This window comes from Podarcis liolepis, assembly GCF_965112155.1.
Source record: "Podarcis liolepis genome assembly, chromosome: Z".
NCBI classification, from domain to species: domain Eukaryota; kingdom Metazoa; phylum Chordata; class Lepidosauria; order Squamata; family Lacertidae; genus Podarcis; species Podarcis liolepis.
Genome location: NC_139570.1, coordinates 14,924,563 through 14,951,809, shown reverse-complemented (window position 1 = coordinate 14,951,809; position 27,247 = coordinate 14,924,563). Strand labels below are relative to the sequence as shown.

The 27,247-nt window shown below is 40.7% G+C and overlaps 2 long non-coding RNA genes across 2 annotated transcripts in view; both read left to right on the top strand.

Annotated features, from left to right (window-relative positions):
• The window catches only part of LOC310698888, a 411,787-nt gene that overhangs the window by 346,427 nt on the left and 38,113 nt on the right, over positions 1-27,247 (top strand). The window lies entirely within an intron of this gene.
• Positions 479-16,674, top strand: LOC310698926. The gene is made up of 3 exons (XR_014521828.1): positions 479-601; positions 3,597-3,643; positions 16,623-16,674. It is a non-coding gene; the product is annotated as an uncharacterized lncRNA (long non-coding RNA).

Below are 27,247 nucleotides of genomic sequence, written 5' to 3'. Positions count from 1 at the left end.
CAAACTGCAGGAGGCAGTGGATGACAGGAGTGCCTGGCGTGCTCTGGTCCATGGAGTCACGAAGAGTCGGACACGACTAAATGACTAAACAACAACAACAAGAAGAAGAAGATTACAGTTACTTGGCTGGGTGCAATTTTCAATGCCACCACCACTTTCTCTTGGGGGATGAAGCACTGTGCAACTGTGAGACATGAGGCGGCTGTATCTGTATGCTTCTTTATTCCTCCCTCAAAAGCAGCAAGAAAAAGAAGTCTGGTGAGCAAGCTACTCTGCTAAATGAACAGTTTGTCCCAGAAAGGGGCTTTCTGTCCATTGTGACATAGAAAAAGCCTTCTGACAAAAATCCAGCTGGTTTTACAACATTCTCCCACATTGCAAGGAGGCAGGTGATTATCATATGATGTTCACTCATGCGCACATAGAAGAAAGAAAGGTTTCTTATATTGAGTCATTCAGTTAGAGCTTTTGCCACTGCCAATCAGTGGTTCTCCAAGGTATCAGAGATCCCTACCTAGAGACATCAGGGATCAAACCTGGGACCTTCTGTATGAAAAGAAGATGCTCTAGCACCAAGCTACACTCCTACCCCAGAAGCCAGGTAATTTTTCTTAACTGTCTTTGCTTTTGTGGATCTTTTGACCTTTTGATCCATACCTGTTCCTTGATACATGGATTTGACCAGCAGTAGTGTTTATACCCGAGGGACGCAGGTGGCGCTGTGGGTAAATCCTCAGCGCCTAGGGCTTGCCGATCGCATGGTTGGCAGTTTTAATCCCCGCGGCGGGGTGAGCTCCCATCTGCGGTCCCAGCTCCTGCCCACCTAGCAGTTCGAACGCACCCCTAAAAAGTGCAAGTAGATAAATAGGTACCACTTTCTAGCGGGAAGGTAAATGGCGTTTCTGTGTGCTGCGCTGGTGCCGGCTCGCCAGAGCAGCTTCATCACACTGGCCACGTGACCCGGAAGTGTCTCTGGACAGCGCTGGCCCCCGGCATCTTAAGTGAGATGGGCGCACAACCCTAGAGTCGGACACGACTGGCCTTCGGGCAGGGGTACCTTTACCTTTACCTTTTAGTGTTTATACCCATGCAAGGGAGAATGGTATCTCCAGGAAAAGCTATGTCCCAGTAACTTGTGTTTCATCATTTAGAATTATTGACTTTCAGAAGAACCCACAAATATTCTGGTAGTAAACTCCTAGCGTAGTGTTAAGTGCATCCATCTGTCTTTTCCTACCTTCAGACTGACTCCCACATTATAGCATTGCTGTGATTGCATACATAAGCAGAGAAAGGTGGTAATTGTTAGGAAAGCTTTTGTTAAATGTTTATCAGTAGGAAAGCAGAAATGCCCAACGCTTTTAATTGCACAGTGATTTTATTATTCAAATGATGGAATTTGCCGAGAACAGCTGCATTTTGTAATCTAACCAGCTCTTAAATAGTGCTTCTGATTTGTGGGTATTATATTATTTGACTGCAGAAGGCTAACTGCACTCAGATTCTTGTGCACATAGTAAGATTTTAAATTGGGGAGTTTGGCAATCAATACAGCAGCGTGTTTTTGAAAGAGGCCTTTGTGAAATTTAATGACCACAACTGTATTTAGAAAACCAATTCCCAGCATTAAATCAAGCTTAATGTTCTAGTCTTTCAGCACGCAAGAATAGTGAGGCTTATCATGAAATTAGTTATAGCTTTGCTATACTTTTTTAAAGAGGAGGAGGAGGAGGAGGAATCCTTCTTATCCTATTGTCATTCAGAAGGTATAGGGATTTTTATTATTTCTTTTGTTCTTCGGATTATAGTCCATCCTTCACCTCTGAGGCCCAGAATGTGTTCCATAGATTTAATTTAAGTTACAGTTAAATACACAATTAAAAACATCAGCCACACTACTACATTGCAGAAGGGAGGGGGACACCAGGAACTTATATTTCTCATCTACCTTCAAAGGCATGAGCAAAGAGATGTGTTTTCTTAACCTGCTGGTGTTAATGTACAACAATAGTGACAAGTACACTTTGGAGGGGAGGGAGTTTCAAAACCTGGGGGCCACCATAGAGAAGGTCCTTTCATGTGCCAGCATCCTACAGACCTCAGAGGGCACCAACACTGCTAATACGACCTCCCCTGCCAATCTTAACACTCAGACATATATGCTTGAGAGGAGGTGCTCTTTCAGATATTTGGAGCCCAAGTCCCCCCGCCCTGGCACTATATAGCTATGTAGGGATCAGTGAATTTTTCAATTTCAATTTCTCTCCATTTCTCATTTTTCCCCAGTGTTAAATTCAGTTCTTCCCATTTCTACACCAGTTTGCAATTCTTAAAAAAAAAATGCATGAAAATTTATCAGCATATTAGTGTGTATTTCTGCTACTAATCACTTTTTTATTTGCAATTTCCATTCAATATGCCCATTTTTTGCAGATCAAAGTTCCCTAATATTTTTGTGCTTATTACTTGGCAGGAGATTTTCAATCCAAAATTTGGGTAAATGCAGATTTCAAAAGATAGCTTTGTTTTGGTTTGCATGTTGTTCTAGAAACTGTGAATTGGATAAGTTTGCCTTTAAATGGAAACTGAGTTGGAATTCTCCCCCATTCCAAATCACAGCTGTGCTTTACCAAAAACAACAACCCCAGAACTGATCAGTGCTCCTCGGGAAATTTTGTGGGCAGCCTCACTTCCTGCAAAGCCCATGGACCTAGAGAAACATAAAAAAGTACGTAGGAAAACACAGCTAAACAATTCTTTGTTGGACCCATGATCTGACTTGGAGGGGGTGGAGATTATTTACATTGCCTTTCAGCTTGAAAGTGGGGGACAGACCCCCACAAACAACCCCCAATTCACATTGTTGTGCAGCATTCACACAGAGCAATTGCAAACCCCTAGTATAAGCATTTCAAAATGTTCCTACTTGCAGCTACAAATTTCACCAGCTGGAGCCAGAGACTCCAGTTTCCATCTCTTTTTTAAAAAATAAAAAAACAGAGTGCTCTAATTACACAAATATTTTCTTGTACAGGCAAAAAAGTAATCAATTTGACATTAATTGCCTCTTTCCCCCCCTTCCCCTTTGGCAGCTGGCCCCTGTAAATGCAACCAAATCCTGTACTTTCAGAACTTTGCTCGTCAGTTGATTTGATGGTTAAAACGATAATTGGTATGAAAAGAATAGAGCAGCACTTGTGGGTAGGAGACTACCCTGGGGAATGTGAAGCCAAAGCAGAACAATGATTTTATATTTTTCCTTTTGTTGAGTTTTCATTGTCTAAGTGAGGTGCACATAAGAGAAAAGCGGCAAGAGAGCACAGGAATGCAAACACTCATTTTGTTCATTTCAGAGAGTCAAACGGCAAATAGGAAATTGCAAATCTGCAAGCTGTCTAAATTCTAAAAAAAAAAGGAATTAACTGACAACTGTAAGGCACCCATTGTCTCAAACAGGGCAATCCAGCAACCAGTCTTGGGCACCAAACTGTCTGAACAAATTGTGGTGGGTTACGAAAACATGGATTTGCTGCCATAAATCTCTGAGAGCCTCGAGTGCCATCCATATAGTCTACACCTTCTTTTGCAATTGACAGGTGACATGTGGGGACTAACGGGAACTGAGGAAGCTGCCTTATATCAGGTGAGACTGTCTAGCTAGCTGAAGCCAGATCAGAGTGAGGCCACTAATTTACTAGCCTCATTCTGATCCGATCTCTAGCTTTTGTTCACATTCCTTGACGGGTAAAATTTGGACCAAGCAACATCCAGAGAAAATGCATTGATGTCAACAATTATTTTTAAAAGTCAGTGGTAGGGCTTAGTGGTAGCATAAGCAGAAGTTCCCATGTTCAGCACCTGGTATCTATAGGTAAATCTGAGAATAATCCCTTTCTGAAGATCCTGGAGATGTGCTGGGGGGAAAAAAATACTGATATAGGTAGATCAATGGTAACAGCTTCCCACATACTTTCCTATCGCTCAAATGTAATATTATTTTTAATCATTTGGTTTATTTTTAGCACATAGTACACAGCTCACCAAATACCAAACAAAAAATAAATAAATAAATTCCAAGATTGGTTCCAATTGATTACAAACATTTCATAAACAATATGTCATTTCCCTCTGAAATTATAATCTATTATTTCGCTCAAGTGGAATAATAATGCTGTAAGAAAACTAAATTTATCTCAGGCGCCTCAGCAGGTTGATTCTTTGTTATCCATTAATTGTTAATGGCAGTGTTCCATTGAGTCTCTGCCAGTTCTACCAACCTCGGGTTTCTCAAGTGATGTTGTAGCATTCAACATAGATGTTAATTAAACTTAAAAACAAGATATTTTAGCCTAATCAGTCATCTAAATGAAGTATAGTTTGGCTCAGATTGCCTATTTTTGTTTTTAAACTGTAACCCCCCCCCCACCTTACCATATATTTTATCTAAGTGTGGCTCACTAATTTGGAGGAACTGAAGGCCTAGTTTGCAAACTGAAGATCAAGCAGAATGTATCTGGGGGACAGCAGCCAGATGGTGAAAGGTCTAGAAACCATAATCCTATGCAGAATGGCCAAAAGAGTTGGTTATGCCTATCTTTGAAAAGAGAAAATTAAGCAGGGACATGATAGTGGTCTCCAAATATTTGAAGGATTCCCATGCATAAGATAGATCAGACTGGTTCTCTGTTGTTCCTGGAGGCAGAACTAGATAGAACCAATTGCTGAACACTGCGGGGAAGCAAGTTTTGGCTAAGCATCAGGAGACAATGATAAGAACTAGTTGATAGTGGAACAGATTGGCTTGGTAGGTGGTGGACTTTTCTTCACTGGAATCAATTAAACAGAGGCTGGGTAGCCATCCATTGGGGACTGCTATAGTTTAAGAGTGGGAAATCACCAGCCAAATGCATCTGGCTTTTGCACGGCTGGAATGTAACCTACTGTACAAAGAGAAGACTCACGTCCATTGCTTTACCCATTTCTGGCTCAGACCCAAACCATCACTGGCAAATTGCACCTGGAATATAAGAGTCTGATGAATCAGGCCACTGGACTATCTAGTCCAGCATCCTATTATCACAGTAGCCAACCAGATGTCTGCAACCAGGACTCAAGCACAAGAGCCCTCCTCTGTCTAGTGGTTTCTAGCAACTGGTGTTCAGAGGCATTACTGCCTCTGATTGTAGAGTCAGAGCTATCATGTCCAGCAGTGCTTGATAATCTTATTCTCCATGAACTTTTCTAATCCTCTTTTAAAGCCACCCAAATTGGTGGCCATCACGGCTTCATGTGGGAGCAAGTTCCATAGTTTAGCTATGTGCTGCATGTAGAAGTGCTTTATTTTATCTGTCTTCCAACATTCAATATCATTGGATGTCTATGAGTTCTAGCATTATGAGGGAGGGAGAAAAACTTTTCTGCATGCACTTTCAAGTAGCTACACATCAGCCTCGAAATCTTACTGACTTGGAAAGGATCTGCAAAGAAGAGTGGGACAAAACAACTCCTGAGATGTGTGCAAACCTGGTGGCCACCTACAAGAAACGTCTGACCTCTGTAATTGCCAACAAGGGTTTTGCCACCAAGTACTAAGTCACCTTTGGCAAAGGGATCAAATACTTATTTCACTCATTGTAATGCACATCAATCTCTGACTTTTGTCTTCTGGGTTTCTGGGGGTTTTCCTGTTGTTAATTCTGTCTCTCACAGCTACAGTAAAACTACCGTTAAAATTATGGACTGGTCATTTCTTCGTCGGAGGGCAAACGGGCAAATTTAGCAGGGGATCAAATACTTTCCCCCCACACTGTAACTTAGAGCTCTGGCAGATGATTTTATAACTTCAGAATTATGGGCAGGCTTTGATATGGAAAGACAGTGACAACTCCAACATCCAGGGTACAATTGTTTTTTGTTGGGGAGGAGATTCCATTGCATCAATGGACATTCCCCCCTCAAGCCACATATCAGCTTAGTTGGAGGATGAGGAAGTCTGATTTTCCTCTAGACTGTGGTGTAGTGAGGTTTGACCCTACAGATGTGACAGGAAGTTACCTTGTGGTGGACTTTCCAAATGAAAAGAAGAAAACATAAACAAGAACTTAAAAGTGAAAATCTCAACTTTGCAGAGTAGACTCATTTGGAACTTTATATTACTATATGGCTGGGGAGCCAACATGGTATCCTCCAGATATAGGTAGACTGTATCGCCCACAATCTTTCATCATTTGCCATCCTGGCTTAGATTGATGGGAGTTGCAGTTCAGCAGCATCTAGAGGGCACCACATTGACTAACTCCCCCTGCTACATGGCTACCATGCAGTTGATTGATTACTTGTTCTGAAGAGGGTTAACAAGGTCCAATCACCATTTTGCACAAAGATGGCAGAGGGAATAAAGGCAGAGAACGTTTGAATTGTCACTTCAATATGGAAATTCTGTGCACAGTTTCGAGCCTTGTGGTATGTGTTCAAAATGGTAATTATTTTCACCTTTTTTTGTCCTTCCAGTAAATATTTGCTCAATAAGGTAATTACATCCCAAAGTGTAGGATTTTGTGTTTTCAACAAAAGGTATCTACAGAATGTATTTAAGCAAGCAATAAGCTGCCTTTCCAGTGGTGAAACTTCTAATAAATATGCCAGTTGCGTATAAGGGAAGTGGAAAATTAATAATGAATTTCTGACTTATTAAAATCTATTATTCTGAAGGAAAAAAAAGAAATTGAAAAGAATGAGTGTTTAATAGAAGAGGAGGGAAAGCTCCCACACTCAGCTGTTCCCTTGTGTCTTAGTTCTATTTTAGAATAAATTATGAGAGAGAGACAATAAAATAACTGACAAATTAAAACACATTCCATTTTTGTTTTTTTAAAGTGCCACTGCTTTATATATAGGTGAGGGTCTACATAATGCAGAAAGCCATCTCCTTCTCTTGTTGTATTCCAAAATTTCTTAAAGGTTGAAAGACTAGAATTAAAAAGACAATGTATCCAGTCCACCTTTTCACATACAAGCAGTGCATTTTGGCAGACTAGTTTTTCTACAATCCATTAGTCCCCATTCACAGCAATTCCCTTTAGTATTATACATTTACTTTGTTGAACCTCTTTCCAGACTTAGTCAGGCGTCTTGTAAACATTTACCTGGGAGTAGGGTTATTTGAGCATGCTGGGACATTCCTTTGAGTACAGATTGTTCTTGGTGTTTGCAAAATCCTTTTTCTCTTTACATAGGAAAGTCTACCCAGCTGGGAAACTTGGCATGCATTTTAATATGTAATTTTATTTCCTAATATATATTCTACAAAGTAGTGATTTCCTTTATATGTTGGTTGTCGGCTTGCTTTTAACATATGATTTTATCAGTTTTAAATTTACATTGTTATGCACTACCTCAATCTCCAAGTGGTCTGAGATTCCAGGGGTTCCAGCAGACGGCTTACCCAGGATTCATGTCTCCTTTTGGAAAATGAGGCACACCAGAGACTGTGGTGTCTTTATGATATGTGGTTTATTTACACATGGATTCCAAAACAGACATCAGCCATGGCTCTGACTTTCTGCAGCTTGCTGACTTACAGCCTGCAACTATTTCCCTCCAGCTCACATCATCCCCAACTGCGGTCCTAAACTCTTCTCTGCTTTGCCTCTGTTAACTATTTCTATGCTCAAGGAAGGGCCCCACCTCTCTGCCAATTGGCACAGAGTCTTCGCTTTCTTAATAACCTATTACCTTCCCTTTGTTCCCCTATAATGACCCACATCTCAGGTGATCTCTTGAGGAAGCTGGCCTGACTTATATTTTAACATAAGCTGAATCCAGGGGTTTAGTGTCCAACACCCACTTTAATACTGCAATATTCATTCATTCAGCCTTCATTGGCATAATTACTGCAATCATTGGTTAAATTCTAACATTTACTGCATCCAGGAATTTAGGGGAGACTAGTATCCCATGACTCATAACAATATTTTGTTTAGAGGTTTTGATAACTAGGCAGTAGATAAATCGTGTTAATTAAAATAAAATAGAGGCTTAGTTCTGTGTCTTAAGATGACTTTTTTCACAGCAAACAAACATATGCATAATGGAGAAGGAAAACTCTGATCCTAAACATCCACAACTCTGCAGCTGTAGTCATTCATGCAACAGGCTTCGGGAATAACCCCTGAGGAGCAAGGTGTGTCCTGTGCCTTGCAGGACATCTTTGGGGGGCAGGAATAAATTCTACACAAATCCACTGTGGGAGGCAGCAGTTATGAGTTATAAGCTTAACCTCATCAGCCCAAAGGGACTCTTCATACTGCTCTATAAGATAGCCTACCTAAGCTCCACCATATGATTGCATCCTTCCATGAGAACATGTGTGGCACCATCCAGTATGATAGCTCAACCTTGGACACCTTCCAATACAAAGAACAGTATGAAACAGGGCTTTGTCCTCAAACCAACTCTCTTTGGCATACTCTTCTTCTCCCTGTTGCTCTCATATGCCTTCAGGCTTAAGACAGTGTGCATATCCATTTCAGGAGAGACGGGGGCTTGTTCAACTTGGCACACCTCCATGCCAAGGCAAAAATATGGCTGGTGCTTATCTGAAACATGTTGTTTGCAGTAGACATAGCCTTGACAGCACACACTGAAGGAGCTCTATAGAGTCTCAGCAACCATTTTGCCCAAGCCTGCATGGAGTATTGTCAGGACTTTGCCAGCAATCCACACATCAGCACTGGTGACCACATGCTTGAGGTGGTAGATGGTTCTGTCTACCTGGGCTCTACTATAACCAGCAACTCTCCATGGACACTGAGTTGGACAAACGTATTAGCAAGACAGCTACAGCAATGGCTCCCTTCTCCAGAAGAGTATGAGAGAATGTGATGCTAATGACCAATACTAAGATGAAGGCCTACAAGGCTTGTGTATTGAGTATGCTGCTTTATGGAAGTGAGATGTGGGCAACTTACACCTGCCAGGAGCACTGTGTCCATGCCTTGTGTTAGGAAGACTTTGGGCATTACATGGCCTGCCAGAGTCTCAGACAAAGAGGTGCTTGCCCAAGTCCACATTTTCACATTACAGTGCACTCCTGTTTCAGGGATTTCTATGCTGGCTTGGCCATGTCCACAGAATGGAAGATGGCAGGGTCCCCAGGGACATGCCGTACAGGGAGCTGGCTTCATGCACTAGGCCTGGTAGCAAACCAACTCTATATGCCTGCAAGCCTGACATGAAGGCTAGTAACATGTGGGGATCCCTTGGAGACGATCACATTGCCTGGAGACAATCAGTCAGGTCATGTATCCACAGCAGTGACCAGAGGAGGAATGACTGCTGGGGGGAGCACAGAAAGAACAATTGCCATGCTGCATCTGCATCAGCACAACCAGGCACCTTCATCTACCCCAACTGCAACAAAACATGTTTCTCCCATATCAGTCTCTACAGCCACAGCAGGCGCTATAACTCTCTAATGGTTTGACTTTACTCCTGAAGGTGCACTCTTCCATTGTTTCCTGAGACAGATGGCTGCCAGCCAAGGCAGTGGGAGTCAACGTAGTGCTGTCCAGGTTTTCTTTGACTTCAGGAGTCATTATCTTTGATCATTGGCTCCCTTGGCTGGGGCTGATGGGAATTACAAGTTCTGGAGGGCACCATATTTGCTACCTCTGCTTTAACGAACAAAATAGCAGTATATAAATTGCCACAGGCATGAAGCAAACTGGGTGACTTTTGATCATTCTAAATACTCTTTTGTTCAACTGCTAGTGCACTTTCCTCTCTTCTCCTTTAATTCCTTAAATGAGCAGTAAGGTTTGTTCTGTAAAATCCATAAATCAGCCATTACAGTCAGGTTATTTATGATTAGGCAAGGGTTCATCAATCAGTTTCAGTGTCTGAAACAGCCCTTATTTTCAGTAGTTTCTTGTGATGTTTCCATTACAAGGCAATATGTAGGTCTAGAAAAGAATGATACTGATGTCGAAGTAGGGCTTGGACATCTGGACAACGGTGAATAATGGCATTGACTCTGCACTTAGTTGAGATAATTTCTGCTAATGCAGAAGAAAGATAATGCTATACAAAGCAGATGTTACATCACTACCAAACATAAAATTCAGCTGAGATGGGAGTGGCAAAATTACTTTTATCAGATTCACGGATGCACTCACAGCTCTCAATGTGTTGATTCTAAGGATGGAGATAGATTCAGTTCTATGCACATTTTCATTTGAACCTGTCATGCCCGCAGAATGGAATATGGCAGGATCCCCAAGGGCATGCTCTACAGGGAACTGGCTTCAGGAAGTGGTACAAAAGTTATATTTGTTAAACTTAACTTCTTCAACCTGATTACCCAAATTCAGAATATATGCACTGGTGAGGTTCTGTAAAAATCTAGTAGCAACTAAGTTATGTGTCCTTGTTTCTCAATTTGATCCTTTTACATGGTTTTGTATGGTATTTTTGTATGGTATGGTTTTGTGGTATTTTATGCTTTGTGATTTGCTGTTTTTTATTGATTATAGATTGGGAATTCTTTATTGTTGTTGATAACTGCAAACTGATTATTGATTATTATTGATTATTGATTATTATTATTGATTATTATTTCCTGATGTTTGATTTTACTGTTTACTATTAGATTCTGATGGATTGTTGAATGTTGCTTTGCTTGTACAAGTTGTTTATTGTAAGGTTATTGTGACTTCTATATTGGATCAGATTGTTACTATTAATATTTGATGTTTTATTATGTTCTTATATGTGTTGGAAGCCGCCCAGAGTGGCTGGGGCAACCCAGCCAGATGGTGGGGTAGAAATTTATGATGATGGTGATGATGATTATCATCTCTCTGGCTCTATGGGCAAGTTTACAGGTGCAGTCTGTGACTCCCAAACCAAGGTCTGGAATCAGTTCCTCTCTCCATGTAAGGTGAGCCTTTGGTATGTGAACCTAACACACACCAACCCCACAGTTCAGCATTAAGGCTGAACATACCACTCCACCCTCCTGCACATGTGCAAGGATCCACCAATCCAAAGGCAATGGAAGGGCAGCCTCTGTTATCATTACTAAAACAATGTTGGACTAGATAGGTTCTTGGCCTGAACCAGCAGGGTCCTTCTTATGTTAAAGAGTAGGGATGGATGTATCAGTAAATTTCAGTTTCTTTCAGTTTCTCATTTTTTCCAGTTTTAAGGTCATCACATTTTCACAGAGATGTGCATTAAAACCACCACCACCACCACCAAAAATCCGCAATAAGTTTAGTGCATGTTTGCCCTACCAAACTTTTTGTATACATTGTTGCCTGATGTTCATTCCCCGCCCCCAAGCAATTTATCCTAATATGCATCTTTTATGTTTTGATAGTAATACACAGAATTTTCTGCACACTTCCCCCTATATATTTGTAAACAGTATTTCTTTGGACAGCTGCATTGCTAAATTTGAAGACCTACAAATCTTGAAAGATAGCAGTGTTGTGGTTCACATATTGGCTTAAGAAATATGAATTAAATCGTTTCTTATTAAGAAACAATGAGAATCAAATTTCTCCCCATCTCTTTTAACACTCTTTTAACACTTTTATTTTCAAATATAGCCATATCCCAACAGACAGAAGCTGCATTATCCCACAGGATCCTACTACCAAGCATCATCTTCACAGCCTTTGTTCTTGAGAGCCTGTTTGTCTCCTAATGCTCCATTTGACCCATCCTCAGCTCTTTACCTCCCAGAATGGTCCTTGCTAGCTTACTTGCAACTGCCCTTTATACAACTAATTATCCTCACCATTGCCTCCTTTCCAAAGGCTAGTGTTTGAAGGATTCCATTTGCTATTCTCCTATCATATGCCCTCCAGCTAAGTTGCTTCATACATTGGCAGGAGCAGGTTCTGAAGAGAAATAAGAGGTTGAAAGATTTCAAGCACAACAGCAGATCATCTGTCGGGGAGGGGAGGTTCGCTGCAAATAATCTTGCACTCAGTGGGTGATTGTTTATTTTCAGCCTTGTTGAATGTGAATGAATTTTTCATCTTAAAAATGCTTCTATCACAGCAGTGCTTTGTTATTGTTGCCCAAGATCCTTGTCCTTTCTTGGAAGCAAACAAAATACACGATAAAAGGTAACTGTCCAGACTGCATGGCTGAAGTGTTAACAACCCCACCACGACCCCTTGTTCTACTAAGGATGATTGCAGAAGACTCAGAGGCAATGCAACCAGGAGTGGATGGTGAAGCAGGGCAACAACACTTACCTAACCTCCTGGCAAGTGCTCATCAGGATGGAGTGTGGGGAAGGCAAGGCAGTGGAGATGTTACAATATACAGATACTCTGATAGAGCCAATACAATGCTTCTGCTGGTGTATTTGCATGATTCTGTACTTTCCATCACCTTTCCCATCCTTAGTTGAGATTCCTGCATTGCAGGGGGGTTAGACTAGATGGCCTTTGGGAGTGCATTCCAACTATGGTTCTATGATCCCACTGTCCCTTCCAGTAAGCGTTAATGACCCCACTACTGAATAAACCTGTAGTAGGATACTCTCTGTTTTAGAGTCTTTTAACTTCAGAGGAGTTCTTCTTTCTGTACAGACTTTGTAATCTTGTGTAAGTCAATGCATTTTTTACACATCGTTAGTTTGTTCGACAATCAATAGATAGAGATTTATGCAGCAGCTTGTAGCTCGTATCAATGTAAATAGAAATTGACTTAAAATCCTATGAAATAATAATTCCTACTTGTGTTGTTGTTTCACAAAACACAAATATAAAAGCCTTTTCAGCATGTAGCAAGACAAACATCCAAGCTTCCTATGTTTTTGGCAAACCCTTCCACATTCTTAATAGATTTGAATGGTTTATTGTCAGACTCCTGTGAAGATGCAGGCATTGGCTGGCACAAAAGAACTCTGTATAACCAGCAAGGCCACGTCTTGTTAGTTAGTAAGGAAAAAAAATATAATTTATAGGGAAAAAAAATCCCTGGATGTCAATATCCATGTTTGGGTCAAGTACTCTTTGCTGAGAGAACCCCAGCAAAATATCACAAAATATGCAGCAAAGTATACTATGAAAATATTGGCAGTTAGGCATTTAAAATTTGCCCTTCAAAGTTATTATTGGTATAGGAACACAAAAATGGCTTGTAAGAGCCATGCTGCCTGAGCTTGGAGCAACCAGCTCAGACCTCCTCACATGGTGAACTTCTTGGGTAGACTGAAGGAGAGCAATAGGCTTGATTACCTTCCTCCAAAAACAAAAGGGAGTGACTTAGCTAAGCCTGGCAGGACAGCTTATTCTATGGCACTAACCCCTTCATATATTCATATTGGTTAAAGAGCCTGGTTATTCCACACATCTCTGGCTTGATTAGATCAGCTTTTGATGCTCAAAAACTCATAAAGAAATTTCATGCATTAGAATGGAAGACTTGAAGGGCCACATTATTTTTGAGTCAGGAAATGGGATGCCAATGCATCCCTTCGACTCACTATGAACCCCATATGACATGATGTTTATATTGAACATTCTTCCATAGATAGATAGATAGGCAGACAGATAGATATGCAGATATGCCACCTTCATAGTTAAGTAGCTATGTAGCTTTCCAGTATGAAACCCATCTCCCTTGCTATTCTAGACCAGGGGTGGAGAACCTCAATTCCAGGAGCCATATACACCCCTCCATATCTGACTCTCAGAATTCTCTCTGGGTCACACACCTTTCTGCAGGCCATAACCCTTGCTGACCTGGCTTCATACATTTTTGCCTGTCTGAAATGTGTCCTTGAATTCTAATAATCTATGTCTGCATGGAGGATAGAGAAAGGTGTGTGTAGAGACAGACCAATAAAATTTACATTTATTGTTCCACCCACTTTTCCCTCTGGCCCTGCCTACTACTGGTATGTGCTTCCCAGAAAATTTCACAGATTTAATTCAACACTTGGGCTTAAAAAATGTTTTACCCTCCAGCTTCTGCAGAGTCATGCATTTTGGATTTAAAACGATGAAATCTAGTATGTATTTTGGTACCTGGAAAATGTCAGCAGATTCCTGTAGACGTGAGAGAGAAGGAAATAATTTCCTTGAATGAAAAGGTGCATGTGTGAGAGAGAAATTTCTTTCCCCTAATAGATGTAAATTTTAGCTTTATGTAGTTTCAAATGGGACATCAATATTTTATTTTTTTGCCACCCATAATGTGAAAGGCAAGTAGGTGATAATAACATCAGCTGAAACAGCACGTCGTTGCTGATGGCTAGAACAAAACATGGTTTCTTTTCTCCTTTCCCCACCCTACGCAAGATTAACTTTTATGCACTAATTTGATGGAACACTGCAGCACAGAGAGAACAACATCTAAAACAAAGTGCCTGTACATATGCAGTTTTGTTTTACTGTGTCTGCCATTAAATCTGGGGAGAACCCTGCAGAACCTAGTGCCCTACATTGCCTGGCAAACATTTGAGAGTTTGGAGGAAATTGAAAAATACTTCAGAATACAGTGGTGCCCCGCAAGATGAATGCCTCGCAAGACGGAAAACTCGCTAGATGAAAGAGTTTTCCGTTTTGGAGGTGCTTCACAAAACGAATTTCCTATGGGCTTGCTTCGCAAGACGACAATGTCTTGCGAGTTCCTGCAGGTTTTTTTCCTCCCCCCCCTTTTTCTAAGCCGCTAAGCCGCTTATCAGCTGATCCGATCAGCAGATAAGCCGCTAAAAGCCGCTAATAGCACTAATAGCGCTAATCCGCTATTGGGCTTGCTTCGCAAGACGAAAAAAACGCTAGACGAAGAGAATCACAGAACGGATTCTTTTTGTCTTGCGAGGCACCTCTGTATGATGAGTTCTGCTGGATCAGTCCAGTATAATCTGCTGCCAACAGTGACTAGCCAGGTGGTTCTGGGAAGTTCACCAGCACCAGATGAAGATACCGTATTTTTTGCTCTATAAGACTCACTTTTTCCCTCCTAAAAAGTAAGGGGAAATGTGTGTGCGTCTTATGGAGCGAATGCAGGCTGCGCAGCTATCCCAGAAGCCAGAACAGCAAGAGGGATTGCTGCTTTCACTGCGCAGCGATCCCTCTTGCTGTTCTGGCTTCTGAGATTCAGAATATTTTTTTCCTTGTTTTCCTCCTCCAAAAACTAGGTGCGTCTTGTGGTCTGGTGCGTCTTATAGAGCGAAAAAGGTAACTGCCCACTGTTGCCCCAGGATTGCAATCTAAGCTATTTTGTTCATTTGTCTTTTTTTGTTTGTTTGTTTCTTTTTTAAAAAGTGAACCTACCTAATTCACACCTTATGAGAAGTACATTTAGTAAAGTGTTAAGGAAATGTGGCTTTCAACCCCAAAATTTCTAGTTCAAGCCTGACAAGACACATCTTCCGCAGCTTCACGCTGCCTTCCACTGAGTACATTTAGTTCTGCTTCACCTTCCCTGATTAGCAACTGATCTTCAAAGTTTCTGACAAAGCTCTTTTCACTCCTGCTACTAGCAATCATTTTAACTGGAGATACTAGCAACTGAACTTAGAACCATTTGCATTTAATGCATCTGGTCTGCCACTAATCCACGTCCCCTTCATTCACATGTTGCGAAACTTTAGGGACGCTTGTAGTTGAGTTGCTAACATTTTTTTTTAAAAAAAAATTGTTGAGCTGTTCATTACTAAGGGCAGAACTGAACTGAAAGGATATATGAAATCAGCTCCCACTTTCTTTAGTATTCATAGGTTTCTCGTCAAATGGAATTGCAGACACTAATAGAATAATGTTCTTCTGTCTTCAAAGTAAGAGGCTAATTTTCAGGCATGAAGGTGGTTGATAATGCATGAACATCTGTCTGTTTGTCTACCTTGGATATTACTTCGGGTGGAATTAACTCTGCGGCCTTTTTGTAATACAGATGGAGGAATAAAGCATATGCATGGGGTTGCAAGAGACCCATTTCCATTATTTTGTCACTGCTTTTTGCATACTTACATTTTCCCCTCTGTAATTGAGCAAATACGGTGTTCTCGCACGTCCACAGGCCTCTGTGCTTACTTTCATCTGCTCTGTGCTCATTGCTGTTCTGTGCTCACTTGAACATCTGCTATATCCCACCCCAGAGGAAGCTGCATTTTTGCAGTGGGTAGAATGATTCTTGCACATTAAGCCCAGACCTCCAAGCACTCTGTCAATGCATAGCCCATTTTACACAATAGAATGTGTGGTGGCAAGAGTTCATTGAGGATCAGGCTGATATCTTGCAGGCAGCATAGGGATCCTTGCAAGGTAGAAGGAATATATATATATATATATATATATATATATATATATATATGTATATATATATATATATATTCATTAATAATTACTTGCAACTGAAGCAATCATTATGCTGTAAATGTGCATAGCCCCCAAAGAACATTTTGATTTTTATCTGTGCTGCAATAAGAATTTGAACCAGAGTGTTTCAGAAGATGATAATTATGTGATTTTGTTTGCTTATCTTGCTGCAAAAAGTTGAGATTTGTGTTTTTGATAAAAGTGCTCTAAAAGAGAACAATGATACATTGGGTCTCACATTGAAAGGGCTTTTTTTAAAAAAAAATTGTGCTTCAGAAGAGGGAGAACTAAAGCCCAAAGGGGATGCCAAGTGGGACAGATGTGCTATGCTAGTTTCCCAGCAGGTGGGTCCCTGTTGCTTACCAGTACGGAAAGGGGCAAGGTGATGGGGAAGTCAATGTGGGAAGCTTGCTGAACCCCTGGCAACCAGTAAGCAACAGTGACCCACCTGCTGAGAAGCCAGCATAGCAGCTTCACCAAGCAAACCAATTCTGCCTAAAGCCCTATTCAGCCATTACATTCCCTTATGTGTAATGCTCTCACTAGTGGGGCATTAAGGGGTCAAAAGTCGGAGCCAAAGAAAAATGGTGGAGAACATTTATAGAAAAATTTGCAAAGATGCTTTTTCTAGGAGGAGGTAGGTGAGAAACATGTCTCAGAAAAATACAATTTCTTTAAAGAAATGTTGGCTCAGTTCTATTTGATTTAATGTTGGTCTTCATTTTCATTGAGTGCAGGGCTAACAATATCTAGTAGCCATGATAGCTCTGTTTCACCTCCTCTATAGGAGGTAGTATGCCTCCACCAGGTGCTGGGAATGGCAGCTGGGGAGAGAGTTCTGGCATTTAGGTTCTGTTTGTGTACATCCTATAGACATCTGATTGACCAGGGTGAGATCTGGGTGCTGGATGAGATAGTCCTTTGGCCTGATCCAGCAGGCTCTTCTTATACTCACTGCTGCCATTTCAACACTATTGTAGGGAGGAAATGGTGAAGAAATTTCTGTAAAGTGGATTTTCTGGGGGACAGGGAGTGAGGGGAAAAAAAATCAAATATAAAACGTTTTCTAAGAGGTTTTGGCTCAACTCTTCTTGATTAATTTTTGATCTTCATTTTTAACTTTATATCCCCCTGAAGGTTCTGTGATTTTATCAAGCAGGTATGCAACCTTTTGTTTATTTGTAAAGAGGAGCAGGATTATTTTATCTGGTAGATTAATGGCATTCTGCATGGTGGGGAGTATGTGAGTTGTTGTTGTTAGTATATGAGTTGAGTATGTGAGACCACCCCCTTCTAATCTCTGCTCTATTAATAATATCAGAGATGATACCTACTTCAGAAGTCTATTTTTCCTATTGTACACTGTTGCTTAGATTCAACGGATGGTTAGAAGTACATTGAATGGGGACAAGAAGAAGAAAAACAAGAACATTCAATATAAAGTCCAGCTGACATGCAAAATCCCCCTTCTCCATCCTTGATAGACTTTCAGATTAATAAGTCTGAGCCATCAAGACGTGTAAATGCTCCCAACAGGAGGTAAAAAAAGACTAGTAGAAACCTGGGGTAACTTTTAACTCATCCTTCTTCCTGTTGTGATTCCTCCTTCCTACTTGTAGTAAGCTTTTTTTTTTTTTTTTTTTACTCTGACCTACTCCCCAAAGTCAGAAATGCCTTTTCAGACATTCTACTTACATGCAAAACCAACAGATGTATTGGGAGAGCAGACATGAGTGTGTTAGCCCCTGTCATCATCACCATCTATAAACTGGAGGGCAAACTTTTGAACTTCATGACTTAGGACCTTGATTTTCCATGGTTCTATAAAAGGCTATGGAGTCTCCATGCGTTTAAGAGACTTCCAATCCCAGATGATCATCCTCCAAGCAGTTTTGGTGCCAGTCTACTTTCCACCCTAGGCAAAACAAACTACTTGCACACACATACCCCACCCCACAATGGCTAACTTCGGTTTTCCCCCCAAAAAGGGGGGAAAAGAAAAAACTTGAAACTGCTAAATTTATTTTAAATTGCAATAATACGTAATACAACAATGTTTGATTATCTTCCTCAAATATGAAAGAAAATGTTTCAGTGTACAAATTATTTTGAATAATCTTGTGAAGTGTTTTCTTAAAATTTAAGTATCTTAAAAGTTTCAATTTCAGGCACATTAAAAACTCACTTTGTGTGCCTTCTTCAAATTTGTTTGGGTAGGGTTTTTAGGGCAAAGGAACATTCTTCAAGGGCAAGTGCTCACAACTGTAACCCAATAACCTTCTAATAATATTAGTTTCCTAACATCATTTTCCAAATAGCTATTTATTGAACAGATTTATGTATTGTTCTCACAAGGAAGAAAATGTTACCATTGTAAACAAACTTACACAGATGTATATTCCAGTTTACTTTTAAACCAAATTAATGTTCCTTTTGGATCCTTTAATATTGTAATTACAGAATGTCATATGTGTTTTATTTCATCTCTGTGTATCTTTCAATAGTTATTAACACAGATGTGCTTCATTTATTGAGCCCCAGATTTTAACATACACACTCCCATTTCAGCTTGGTTAATACCCATTTTTTTATTTGGTTATTGTTCTCCAAATCTCAGAACTCATCACTGAGTCAGCTAATTTGTCCCTGGTTAGCAATTAATTCATGAATATGAGATGCACAGACATTCTAATAACTTTCCATATTCTAACTCATGTCATGGTGAGAATGCCTTGATACTACACAGAGAATAACTCAGGGTCGGGGAATCAAAAGTTGTTTGACTGCAATGCCCATCATCCCTGGCCACCAAACATACTGGCTGTGACTAATGGGAGATGGAGTCCCACAACCTATGGAGGGCCACAGATTCCCCATCCCTGGTAAGACTGAACAACCATAGCTTAGTGATGCTTGGTGGTAATTAGTAGGACTTTCAATATTTACCCAGACATGTAAATTTTGACATGTTTGAATCTTTTAGCTATTAATTTTAATAATATTTAAATATTTTAGCTGTTTTTATTGATTATTTTAATATTTATTATAAACTGTTTGGAGGTTTTACTACAACCAAGAAGTGTATAAATTTGGATGAAGGGGAACAAAATAAACAGCGGTAGAGGAAATGGTTAAAAAAGACTCCCATCTGAAACACTAGAGAGCCTATGCCAATCAGAGTAGGTTGACTATATAAATTCTATAATTCACACACCCTAGATTAAACTTGGAGAATTAGCACTCCTGGCAGAGAACTGATACCCATTTCCCTTCCAGCCAAGGCCAGCCCACCCTTGAGACAAGGTGAAGCAACTACCTCTGGGGCAGCAGGCTCTGCTGTCCATCTTTTTCTCCCCCCGCCTTTGTTCCTGATGTAGACCTTCCCTCACCCTTTCTTCCTTGGTGGGGAGGGGGGCACCATTTTGTAGATCACCTCTTGTTTCAAAATCCAGCTATAAGCAGGGGACTTTCAGTGATGCCACACCCAGATTTTGAAACTCCCTGTCTAGGCAGACACATTTTGTCACCTCATTACAGCATTTAGTCCTCTTTAGGAAGACTTTTGGCCTTTAGATGCTGGCTAGTTGAGAATGAGCAAGATGGCCTAATGGCCTGACTTGCTGTCAGGCTGATTCCTATATTTCTATGATAGGTTATTGTTATGGTTCCTACAAGTAGATAGTTGTGAGATGGTGAATTGTTTGCACTCTGGCTGAAATATGTAGGGGCATGTTTACCACATGGATTATGAATCTGCCTGGTAACTGAGAATGTCATTGGGGCAATGTGGGAAATGGGAGGAAAAAATGAGTCTGAAATGGGCTTAGTTTAAAATTAGGCCTGACGTTGAACTAAGTGGATCATGTTGATATTATCCATAAATCAGTCTAACATTCAGCAGTTGCCCCAAGCAAACGTGAATTAAAAGTGTGCTGAAACTGTGTGCTTTATTTATTATTCAAGAAGGGGTTTTTTGTGTGTGGAAGGGGTTATATAAGCCTCTATCCCATTGCAGATAGGAAGCCTACAAACAGGGTATGAAGGCAATACTTCCACTCTCTTGTTTATTTCCTGGTAATTAGTATCCAATGGCATATTTTACATGCAGATTGAATTTCCCAACACAAACCCTTATATGAAAATTTGGCCTGAGCTGTTGTCAGTTTGCTTTTCTTTGAGCTCTTCAGCCTTTAACTTTCTTCTCATAATTCAGATGGATACTTCCTTACTTCCTATTTATCTCTTTCCCCCATCCTGATGCATGACACTTTTTAATATATTTGTGAGTTTAAAAAATAAATTTAAAAAATCAATGTCTTTTATTTGACAACCCCTTGCTGTGTTCTTTGTTATAAATCTAGATTGAAGCTTTAATTGATGCAGGGTATTGTGGCCAAATAAAATATAATGAAAACATTGATAGAGCTGGTTAGGTGGAGGTTATTAGCATCCGTTTTAAAATATTAATTGACCTGGCAGGAGGCCTGATAGAATGAAAGAGTAAAGAGGGAAAATATGGTTTGAAACATTCAATGGCAGATGTATTACATATAACAGATAGCTATAACAGATAGCTTCAATAGGACAACCATGTTAATTTTCTCCTTGAGTGAAAGGCCAATGACTTCAAAAAGCCCGTGTTCCTACAGCAATAAAAGTTCTAAATCTCTTGGGACAAATATTTTCTTTCCTAACGAAGACACATTAGGTCACTCAGTGGGGAAAGGAGCATTTTAGTATAATGGAGAAAAATATATATTGAACATGACAGGTTCTATGCAGGGTTTATAGCCTTAATCTTCTGAATATGAGAGGATATAGGAATATGGGATAGGATTGTTTCCAGGCAAACTAGATGAGGATGATATGGCCCTCCAGATGTCGTTGACTATAACTGCCATCATCACTGGTCATACTTGCTGGGGCAAGACCCAGGCAGCCACAGATCCCTAAACGTGCTCTAAAGGAAGTATTTAGAACTGAGTTTTTAAATAAAGGGTGGCTCTAATATGATATTGGGAGAAACAATGTGCGGTACCTGGCCTAGGGTGATGAGTAAGAGGAAATCTGGCCCTTATGATTGATTGGGTGGTGTAAAGTTTTCTTCCAGAAATTTCTATGCTGTCGTCAGCAACTCACGACAATTTCCCCCATCTGAAATTCCCCATTTGAGAAATTCAACACTTTAGCATGTTGTTGGGTTAACATTTGTGATGTTTTCAAGGCTAGCTATGATCTAGTGCCAGTCCTTGGAGGACAAACCAAACACTCCACAGGCCAATGACCTTGAGGACCAAGCAGAGGCTCCTGAATCAGATGCTGAGGATCCCCTTGAGGGGTCCTTTGGGGTGATACTTTTTGAATAACTCCTGACAGAGAAGGAGATGCCACCAATCCTCGAGAGTGCCAGTGTCAAAAGCTTCAGGTATGTGCATATATTCACCAGTCTCTTGTGAGCCTCTGGTGAGTAAGCAGTGTCTATATACTTTAACTGCCAGTGGTTCTGGTTAGAGTATGGTTAGGGAAGCCAGAGTATACAAGGCCTCCCTCTCAAGCCTTTGAGACTGCAGATATCTCTGGGCCCTTCTAGTAACTTCTAATGCCTCCTGTCTTGCTGAATTTCCTGTGATCTTGACTGTAGACTGTTGCTTGGTCTAGTTTCTCAGATATATTTTGGATCTAGGCTGATTATTGTGCTTGACCTTGGCTAGTTGAGTCTATGCTGTACCTTAAACACTGCTCTCTTGGGTAAGTGTTTTGGTATAAAATTTGTCTTCTTAGGACTGAGACCCTATTGATTGAGGGCACACCCCCTCCCCGGTATGTTAGACCAATATCTGTTCCTGGTTGGATTGTTGTTTTAACAATATTCACATCCATTGTGCTTTACAAATGAGGGGGGAAATAGGCCTTTATTTCAGTTCCAGGTACTTAGGATTAATTACAGTAGAGCAGAGTTAGGGTAGTTCTGGTCTTGGACTCCCACTATCCTTGGCTATTGTCTATGCTGACTGGGGCTCATGTGAGTTGGAGTCCAGTAATATCAGGAGGACCATAATTCCCCTGGCTCTGCAATAGATTATGGTGACTAGGGGCTTGTTTCGAAAGCTTCAAAGAAAAGGTATAGTTATGGGGGATTTTTGAGTGAGATTGGATGGAAGAAGGAAGGTGGCATCACAGAGATGCTATCTTGTTTATATGGGGAGGTACTAGAATGAATAGGGATGCAGGTGGTGCTGTGGGTTAAACCACTTAGCCTAGGGCTTGCTGATCTGAAGGTTGGCGGTTTGAATCCCTGCGACGGGGTGAGCGCCCGTTTTTCGGTCCCTGCTCCTGCCCACCTGGCAGTTTGAAAGCATGTCAAAGTGCAAGTAGATAGATAGTGCACCGGCGGGAAGGTAAATGGCATTTCCATGCGCTGCTCTGGTTTCACCAGAAGCTGCTTAGTCATGCTGGCCACATGACCCGGAAAAACGGTCTGTGGACAAACGCCGGCTCCCTCAGCCAGTAAAGCGAGATGAGCATTGCAACCCAGAGTCATCTGCAACTGGACTTAACTGTCAGGGGTCTCTTTACCTTTACTTTACAAGGATGAATGGATATTGTGAGTGCAGAAGGACATATGAAGAGGGAGAACTCTTCACGAGTAGTAGGATGTGTAGAACAAGGAACAGTTAAATTCATTATGGGCTGAATGTTCTGTAATACAAGTGAAGAATTTGCTAGAGAAATGCTTTTGAACTGTCCCTGTGTGAATGGCTGCCACTTGGTATCCATGAGAAAATTGTCCATTTAGTGTGGCCAGTCCAACAGTGTGGAATCAATGCCCTCCTGTTGGAGATCTGTCAGGCATCTTCACTTCTTATTTTTAGACATGCTTTGAAGACTTTTTCTTTGTTTGTTTCAACAGCCCTTTTCAGTTGGATGACCTATATGAGATTGGCCAGAACTTCCTTATGATATTTTCTGCTTTTATATTTTTCTTGTGTATGTTGATATTTTATAGCTAGTGTGCAATGCTTAGATGTTTTCTATACAATAAATAACTGATAGTGGCAGACTTTAGTATCAGCAGCAGCAACAATGTATGAGTGGGCTGGATATCAGTTTTATATGTTTGCTAGACACTGTCTAGAGAAGTTTTTAATGTTTGATATTTTTACTGTGCTTTATATTTGTAATTTGTTGGAAGCTGCCCAGGGTGGGTGGGGCAACCCAGTCAGATGTGTAGCATATAACTAATAAATTGCTTGTTTGCTTATTTATTTATCCATCATCATCATCATCATCATCATCTGGGTTGCGGTCCTCTCTGAATCAGCCTCCTTAGATGCCCCATACTATGGAACTAATCTCTGTGTGTAGATCAATCTGGGATCCCATGGAAGGAAGTGCAATGCAGACAGATGGGCGGTGTATAAGTAATAAATTGTTGTTGTTGTTGTTGTTGTTGTTGTTGTTGTTGTTGTTGTATTTTATGGATTTGGAGGAGGGACGTAGGTGCGGGGAGAGAGCCCAGCCAACCATCAGGCTAGAAGAAGAGAAAGAGCAGCTGTTTCAAAGAAAATGCAAAAATTCTAATGTGAGAAGCATAGGCATCAGCCTAATATTGAATTAGAGTCTTGGTCCATCTACCTCAGCACTGACTGGCAGTAGTCCTCTGGGTTTCCAGGTTTCTCTCCCAATCCTAGCTGGAGATATTGTAGATTGAACCCAGGACTTTGTAAGCAGTGTTTTCTCTCACACATGTGCAGTAATAGGTTATTTGTCCATTGTACAGTAAATGAATGTTCTTCTAAGCTTTATGTGTTTGGACAAATTCTAGCTCCTTTCTATTTTACTAAATAGGTTTAAAACCCACCCCCTGCAATTGCTGAATTAATTCTGAATGGAAACGGGTCCTTTTAAGACACTCAAAATATTCAAGTAAGTGTGTTTTATTATCTTAAATAAATACTGCCAGGGAAAACATTATAAAAACAAACTTTTCCTCAGCACTTCAGCTTATACCACTGCTGCTATATTTATCAATAAAATGATAGCTTTGGTTTATGGGCTGTCTTGTTGACAGAACCTTTCTTGTAATTATTTATCTGGTCTCTTTCTGCCTTTTCTTGATTTGACAAGTTGTTTCAACCTTTTTTTATTGTTTCTTGACAACTTAAATACATTCCTTTAATAAAAGGCAAATATATTTTGGCTAAGAAATATTGGGATGCCGGTGTGCATTTCAGAATGAATCGATATCAGCTTCATTTTAAGCTGTGGCATTTTCTGTGCAGTGTACAGAAATACTTCAATTTCTTTGTTTCCTCGGTCTGGGAACGAGCACTTAGACGTGTTATTCCAGGGTATCTGCAGCACTGTTCCTGCTTAGCAACACTGGAGCAAAATTGGTAAACCTGGGCTGCAGCTGCAGCCATTCTCTACCAATTGGCTCCAGGTTTTGGGGGGGCGGTACTTTGAGCAACATATACTAGAAGTCATAGCTCAGAGATTGAAAATCGGCTTTGCATGCGTAAGGTCCCCATAAGACATCACTAATCCTGCAGAGTTCATGCCGGAAATGAGTAACCAAGGCTGTACTAGATGGACCCGAGTTCTGCCTTGGTTCAAGGCAGCTTCTTGTGTTTCTTTCCATTTGCACCAATATCCTCCATGCTATTGTCACAACAGTAATTTGTCTGTCCTGTCCCTCTAGGTCCAATTTGCATCACCACCCAGAGAGAGAGGGTGATGCAACTACAAGCTGCTGCTTCTCCATTCTCTTGTAATATAGGAAGCAACCTCATACAGGCTCAGACCATTGGTCCATCTCATTCAGAGTTGTCTATGCCGAATAGCAGCTGCTCTCCAGTTTCAGACAAGGAACATTTCCTGCTCTACCTGGGAATTCTGTGGATTAGCTCCGCCAGTAGAGCAGAAGACTCTTAATCTCAGGGTCATGGGTTCAAGCCCAACATTGGGAAGAAGAATTCCTGCACTGCGTTCTTTTGCGTCCCCAGGTGGGATGGGGTGGGGGTTCTCCCTGATAGAGAGCTGCTGCCAGTCAGTGTGGACAAAGCTGAACTAAATGAACCATTGGTCTGACTAAGTATAAGGCAGTTTCCTGTGTTCTTATTCTGTCTGTTCACACAATGGCCCTCCAATTTATAGATTTCATCTCCTCTACATAAAATTTGCCCCAATTGCTGCCTCCCTACACCTTCCTCTTCCATAGGGAGCCAACTGTGTTGGTACAGTCTACCACAGACCGTTCTCTGGACCTTTGTGGACTATTTTTTAAAAATTACCCTTTTATTTCAGTCTCTTCATTAGATGCCTGGCTATCGCTTGCTTAACCTCCCTCCCCCCACCAAAAAATGTGCATTTTAATTGATCCTAGAAGGAAACTCTAATAGTTTCCTCTCGGTCTCCTGGCAGCAAGTGCCTCAGGTTTAGAAACATGTCAGTCCCGTGTCTGAATGGTTTCTAGCATGCGGAAGCTTGGGCTGAAATTTATGACACTGCCTTTGGACTTTTATTCTTTTACAAGCTGGGTAAATCATCAAGAGCTGAAATGTCTTGTTAAAAATGGAGCATGGGTTTATTCTGGGAGCCAGAGGGGAAATGATGCATAGGTTGGTTTTGCAAAATGAAAGCTCCATTTTGAACTCCATCATTAATGACATCGTGGATCAAATCTACCCAGGTTACCTTTTTTTAAAAGTCTCAATGAAACCTGCTAATTAAAGGATAGCTTAATGAAGAGAATTAATGGCTAGGTACGTAACAACTATTCAGGGGAGACGAATATTGTCACTTGGAGAAATATACTGAGCATGTAGATCAACATAGCGCACCACATGAAAAGTATCTTTATTTGTTGTGAAAATGAGTTAAGTCACACAATGGGCATAAAAACATTCTCACTAGCTATTCAAAACACTTGGTGAATATAAAGAGACTCAGTGAGTAGACCTCCAGGCTGTGCGGCTGATGAAATATCACAGCAATCTAATGATACCAATTCCAGCAGACTTCCTGTATTTTAATTCAATGGCGATAAGGAACGCTCCTTTCCCCACACCTCGGAAACTGTTAGTTCCACAAAATAAATTTATGACTGAACAATTGCTGTGTGGAGACATGGTTGATTCTGTAACAAGGTGTGTCAAAGGAAGAACTTTATGGCAGGATCAAGATAAGATCCCATATGAACCTCTTGAAGAGCTACACTCTGTTTCTGAGGCCCTACTGGACCGACCGCAAATAGAGCTTTAGCTAGTGAGAACAAAAGGTAGGGCCTTGTCTTTTGTGGCACCTGATTATGGAACCATCTCCACAGAGACCCTCTTCATTTCTTGCTTTTGAGAGTCCCATTTCAGTGAACTTCATTACTTGCTAAGGCCTTCAGGATAGTATGTGCAATTTTTAAAAAATGTTTTCTCCGTGTTTTCTAATGTTCTAATTATTTGCTCTTTTACCTTCTAAAAAATAATTTTATTGTTTTGGTTTGTAACTTCCTTGTGTCTGCTGAGAAGTGAAAGGCAGAATACAAATGTTAGGAGGAATCAATAAGTTCAATTCGTTTTACAATTGTCAAAATCCTGAATTCTAACATTGTGTATACAATTATGTGTACTGAGGCTTTCTTCTATGCTGCTCTGGTAACCAGCATCCAAAGTTTCAGGCCAAGGCTGAAGAATGATCTCACAGTTTAGGTCTATGGACCCAGAGTTGCTGGACCACATGTAAGTAAACAATCTCTGATACTCTGTCATTACTACCAGATGTGGTTAGGGTATGCATTATGAAGCCAAAGTATATAAGGCCTCCCTCTTGAGCCTTCTAGTTTATGGAAAGAGCAAAGGTCTATGGCTCCTAGTTTTTTTATTCTAATCTCCCTGCCTTCAGTTATT